Source organism: Callithrix jacchus, chromosome 7, assembly GCF_049354715.1.
Source record: "Callithrix jacchus isolate 240 chromosome 7, calJac240_pri, whole genome shotgun sequence".
In the NCBI taxonomy this organism is placed as follows: Eukaryota; Metazoa; Chordata; class Mammalia; order Primates; family Cebidae; genus Callithrix; species Callithrix jacchus.
Genome location: NC_133508.1, coordinates 100,894,861 through 100,901,357, shown reverse-complemented (window position 1 = coordinate 100,901,357; position 6,497 = coordinate 100,894,861).

The following is a 6,497-nucleotide window of genomic DNA, read 5'->3' as shown; positions in this document are numbered from 1 at the left end:
CTCTGGGATGGACAGCAGGAGTTGGCAAGGCTAGCCAGAGTCAGCTGAGGCTTGCACTTCAGGGCCCTGTGGAGTCCAAGTTACGATTTAAAGATCTTGGACCTCCTGGAAGTCACAGAGAGGAGACTGCTCCCTGGCTAACAGTGGGACTCCTCCCCAAGACTCTTCCACGAGAGAACTGCCTGGAGGGTGATGTAAGGAATGGCATAGAGTTACAACAATTCCAAGCCCCTAAATCTTGTGTTCAGACCCCTTGGCTGAGCTCCACACACAGCTGGTCTTCTGGCTGGGCCTGCTCCCATCGTTGGTTCCTCCTTCAAGTGTTTTCTGCTCTGCAAGTGCATTCAGTGCATCTGGGAATGCACGACAGCTCCTGCCTCCAGCCTTTCAGACACTAAACACACCTTATAAACATGTGTCTTTCCATTGTCAAAGAACACAGCATGGAATGTTTGGGGCATACGGTTTAAAGTAAGATCCAGCCAACAATACCGACTAAAAAATCACATTCTTACTGAGGTGGGGGCTCAATAAAGCATCTCTTCAGGTGGTCGCATATGTGTCACACACTCATCTTCCACACTGGTTGAAAGCATCTAGAATCAGGTGCCCCAGACTCCTAAAGTCACCAGAGGCTAAGCAAAGCTGTCTTCCCAAAACATTTATTGTATCTAAGGGAAGCAAAAATAAAAAGCTTTACTTTTACATGAAGAATATAAAATATATTTAATATAAATGTGGCAATCGATGTAATAAAATTCATAGTTCAAATGAATTTTTTAGATAAGACACAAGATTTGGTAGTAAGTTTGCATCAGAGATATTCATTCCCCTCTGCCGTAAGGGGTGTTTATAGGGGAAAGCTTTAAAAATGTTGGCCTTAGTCATGGTCTGAAGTGCAAGAAAGAAGCCAGCATGACACAGAGGACTGAGTGCTGAGTGGGGGGTCCAGAGACCAGCAGGTGGGCCCAGTCTCTGCCACCTCCTTGCTGTGTGACCTCAGCACTCCCCTCAAAGGTCTAGTGGGAATATTGGTCTAACAGCGATGTTAATCCTCATCCCCTGTGCCTCCCAGGGCTGCTGTGAGACTCAGATGAGACAACGCGTGTGAAAAGAACCTTGGAAATGGCAGAGTGTTCCACAAATGTAAGTTCTTACGATTCAGCCTTGTTGTTTTTGGAAAGCCTCTTTCATTTTATAGACCACATGTATTCTCCCTGCCTCCCATAGATCAAAAGTGTTTGCCTTTCCCTTCAGAGCGAGGAACCTCTCATGTGACATGAAGCAATGAAGTCACCAAGCTTCCTCTCACCCAGCTTTATGTCCCAGCCTTCGGAGAAGCATGCTCCCTGCCAGCCCTCACCACCCCATTTGGAGGGGAAGTTAGTCACCGCTGTCTGAATTTCATTATGCAGGTCTCCAGACAAGCAGAGGGGAAAAGTGCAAAGGAGCAGGTCAGCGTCTGAAATGTGAGAGGGTAGCAGTCTCTGAAGTGTATGGGAATGGGAGGAAACCTAATACTGCTCCCAAGGGGCGAGGAAGCATTGCATCATGTGGAAATAATTGCAGGCGGTCAGCAGAGCTTGGGGTTTGGGGAGTCAGGCTAGCCCACTGACCCACTTGCAAAAGGGCTTTGACTCTCTTCTGTTCTAAAGGGAACATGCACAGGGACACTCTAATACATTGACCTGGGTGCCCGCAGGGACTAGAGATTAGAGCAGGTCCTAAGACACAAGATTCCATGGAGTTCTGCTAGCAAGCAGTTTGAATCCAAACTAGAATTCTGAAAGAAGCCCCCGAGTTGAGAACTGGAGAGGATAGGGCCCATCAATTAGTCAAAACTACCATTTATTGATGTATTATCTAATACATCTTAAGTAACACACTTCACTTAATCCCTACGATTCCTATAGGTAGGAATTTTCACCCCCATTTTATGTACAAAGAAACAGACTCAATGAGTTGAGTGACTTTTCTGAGAGCAGACAGCTAGTAGGAGGCCAAGCCAGGGTGTGAATCCATTTCTGTGCAACTGCAGATTTCTTGATTGGAAACTCTTTGCTACACCCATCTTTAAATAGAAAGTGGAGCCATGGTGGGAACTAGATGGAAAGCGGACCAAAGTGCAAACACAAAAGGAACAAGGGAGGAAGGTCTGGATTTCTCACATGTTGCTGACTTCTTGTTCTGGTCTGGAAAAACTATGAGTATAGTTTCTTCTGTGTGTTTATAATGTAAGTGTTGGCCACCTTTCCCCAGTAGGTAACCAGTGACCTGACTGCAGAGTTTCTGTGGGGCTGGGTGAGAGTGGGGCTGCAGCCACTATTAGAAGGAAATGCAAAAGCCACAAGCATAGAAAAGAGGGCATGATAGAGGGGAGCAGACTTCCCATCACCGATGAGATTTTCCTCTGGTGCTTTTATTGGCTCTCTATTGCTACAATAATGCTGCATAACAAACCATCCCAATGTCTAGTATCTTTAAACTACAGTCATTTATCTTTTTCTCATGCATCTAGGAGCTGGCTGAGCAACTGTGCTGATCCAGGATGGCTCAAAGTATGCAACAGAGCTTGTTATGTGACTGCCAACAGCTGGAAGCTCTGCTGGAGTTGGCTGATCTAGGATGGCCTCAGCTGGGCAAATGCAGCTCAGCTTCATGTGATGTCTCATCTTCCAGCAGACTAGTTCAGGATGGTTCTCCTAATAAACGCAGAGGAGCAAAAGAGAATGGAAGTGTTCAAAAACTGTTGGTCTTAGAACTGACCAAGAGGTCTTGGTTCAAGACCTTAGGCTTGGAACTGCCATACCACTACCTCTGCCACATTCTACTGGCTAAAAGTAAGTCACAAGACAGCCCACATTCAAGGGGTATGGAAATAGACTCCATTTCTTAATGGAGTTGCTGGCAAAGTCACATGGCAAAATGTTTGAAAAATTGCAGCCATTTTTTTTGCAACCAGTCTGACATGGAAACCCATCGCAGTCCCAAAAATAGATGAAAGGCAGTGGCATTTCCCAATATTCTGGACTATGCCCACTTCTCTACCAAAAACCTTTGCCCATTAACCACCATTTCTCTGTCCAGTCTGTCTATCTTGTTAACACTAGACTGGGAAGGGAGAGATACAATGAGTCTAGAATCGGGCAGATAAAAGAATATGTCTGACTTCTTTTTTAGAGGTACTAAAATTCAGACTCTTTACAATCTGACTTCATCACTGTAGTTTTTATAACAATGAAAGTTTCATTAGAAAGCATACTTAAACTTTCTCAGTGAGCCATCCCAGCCTGGCCATACTTGTATGAGAATGCTGTCAAATTCCAGGAAACAGATGTTCATTTAATAAGATGAATTTTTACTAATACTTCCATCCCACTGTTAATACTATGTTTGTGATTTGAATTTAAGACACTGAACTTCTGCAATTTATTTCCTACAATTTGGCTGAGATCATAGGCTTCCCAGAGGTACACCTTTGAAATCCCTTACATATAAAACTATTGGCATGATATTTGACATTTTTATGCCAAGAAGTGACTGTTACAATGTATTGAAAAGAGCAATGGGCTTGGAATCAGAAGACTTGGCTGGTGCTGAAGTCAGTGGAGCATAGTGGTCAGGCATATGCTCTGATATCCCATTGCCTGGATTTGAATTCTGGCACTGTAATATATACTATATAACCTTGGGCAGGTTATATTAAGACCTCTCTTTGTCTTAATTTCCCTGTCTATTAAATGGGGATAATAAAACTACCAACCTCACAGGGATAATATAATTCAAACTAAATGCTGAGAATAATGCCTGCATGAGTACATACCACCAGAGCACTGTCTATAGTTATTGGCTTAACTCTTGCTGCCCAGATATCACCTGGAAAGTGGGAGCAATATTCCCTCTCAAACCTACAGCAGTAACTTTACTGGATCCTTCGACTTCAGACCTTAGATGGGCTTTCCTGTCCCTGAAACCCTCTTGGAAACAAGCCTTGGTTCAGGCTGACCCACAAGGATAGGGCATTTAGAAGGAGAGAGTGTAATCCGGTCATTGCTCTACTAGTTTTCTTCTATTTCCTTGTCTGTGTCATTAATTCCATGCTAGCATACTCTTCTGTTCATGCTGGGTGCTATGCTCAGCTAATCTGCACTGCTCTCAGGAAGCCAGTAGAGACACATCAAGGGACTCCTTCTCACTTCCTGTCCCCTCCCTGTTTCATCAGTCACCATCTAAAAAGTCAGGATGGCCACTCTGAACATGCAAAAAGAAGTCAGCCTATTGTGTGTGGCTTCCCTGCTGTTGGACTCATTCCCTTCCAAGGCTCCCCCTTCGTTTAACCCTGTGCCTGGAGAGACTGAAGAGTGCACAACCCCTCCAAGAGCTGAGAAATAATTTCTCTGCTATCTGAAAGGAAAGATATGGAGGAGCAAATGGGCCTTCAAAACACAGCAACGTGCACTTTTATTTGGAAACTCCTTCTTAGGTACTTTTACCAAGTCCTGGCAACCCTCATTAACTGATATTTCCTCAAAGCACATGTTCTTCTCCATTTCTACTACTCTTAGCTTAGTTCTGGTCTCACCCTGATTTGCCTGGAACATGGCAACTCTTTCCTCCCTGCTTCATCTTCTCATTTGATGCCAGAGAAAATTTGCTAATTAGACATTTTTCAGTAGTTGTCCAGCACTTACAGGGTACTCAAAACCTTGCATATATGACCTCTTATTTGTCACCTGTGGTTTTCTTCCATAAAATGCCACTTCCTCATAAACCCCTCCCCATGCCCCTAACCCAAAATGCCCTTTCCCATGAAATGTCTCTTCCTTACTTCTATTCCTAGCAAGCTTAGCTTTGACTGATAATTTGAATGTCACCTCCTTCAGGAAGTCACCCCCAGCTCTCCCAAGGGAGCTTTGGTGTGGGACTCCACAACACTAAGTACCTATCTCTATTGGCACACTTATCATACTTTGATGTAGTTTTGTGTTTACATAGGCAATCCAGGTCTCAGTCCCATAGAGCTGGATAAGGCCCATTGACTCTCTATTCTATACTTTGTGAAAGTCCAAAGCCTTTCCCATGGCTTCTGCAAATTCTTTGGGGTCTATATTTTCCTGGTTTCCTGTCTTCAGGTCCTGCTTCTATGCCTACTACCTCTAGCCTGCACAATGTTGGCCCTGGTCACACCTGGGTCATTGGATAGAGGTGTGTAGATTGTGCCCTGCTCAAGGGCACCAAGCTAAGGAGGCAAGACATTCTGAAAAAACCAGCTTGTGTCCTGCTTACCTTCTGCATCCATCCAGAATGGGGTCCTTTTTACTAACTTACACAAATGTACAGCATGGCCTAGCAGTGGTGCTGTGCCCTGCCCACATTCCCTATACAAAACCCTCCTTATACAAAGCTTTTGTAGTACAGAAGACTACCAAAATCCTGTCTTCTTTTGAAAAAATATCTATTCATGTCCTTTGCCCACTTTTTAATGCAATCACTTGCTTTTCTGTTGTTGAGTTGTTTGAGTTCCTTGTAAATTCTGGATCAGTTCCCTGTCAGATGCATAGTTTCCAAATAGTTTCTGCCACTATGCAAGTTATCTGTTCACTCTGTTGATTACTTCTTATGCTGTGCAGAACCTTTTTACTTTAATTAAATCCCATTTGTCTATTTTTGGTTTTGTTGCTTCTGTTTTTAAGGTCTTAGTCACAAATTCTTTGCCTAGACCAATGTCCATAAGAGTTTTCCCTGGGTTTTCTTCTATTATTTTTATAGTTTCGGGTCTGACATTTAAATCTTTAGTCCATCTTGAGTTGATTTCTGTGTACAGTGGGAGAGAGGGGTCCAGTTTCATTCTTCTGCATATGGCAATCCAATTCTCCCAACACCATCTATTGAAAAGGGTATTCTTTGCCTTGTGTATATTCTTATTAAAGACCAGCTGGCTGAAGATATGTGGCTTAATGTCTGCATTCTCTACTGTTCCATTGACCTGTGTGTCTATTCTTATACCAGTACCATGCTGTTTTGGTTACCATAGCCTTATAATATAATTTGAAGTCAGACAATGTGATGCCTTTAGCTTTGTCCTTTTTACTTAGGATTGCTTGGCTATTCAGGCTGTTTTTTGGTTCTACATGAATTTTCGAATTGCTTTTTCTAATCTGTGAAAAATGACATTGATATTTGGATAGGAATTGCATCAAATCTATGGGTTGTTTTAGACAGTATGGTCATTTTTAACAATATTCATTCTTGTGATCCATGAGCATAAGATATTTTTCCATTTGTTTGTGTCATCTGCAATTTTTTTCATCAATATTTTGTAGTTTTCATTGTAGAGATCTTTCACCTCCTTGGTTAGACATATTCCTAGATATAACATATCTTTTAGCCTCCTCTTCATCAGGGAAATGTTTAGTGTGATTTACTCCTTCATAATCCCCAATGCCTTTCATCCCTCCTGTCTCTATTCCTTCTCTCTTCCATTCCTTCCCTCTCTC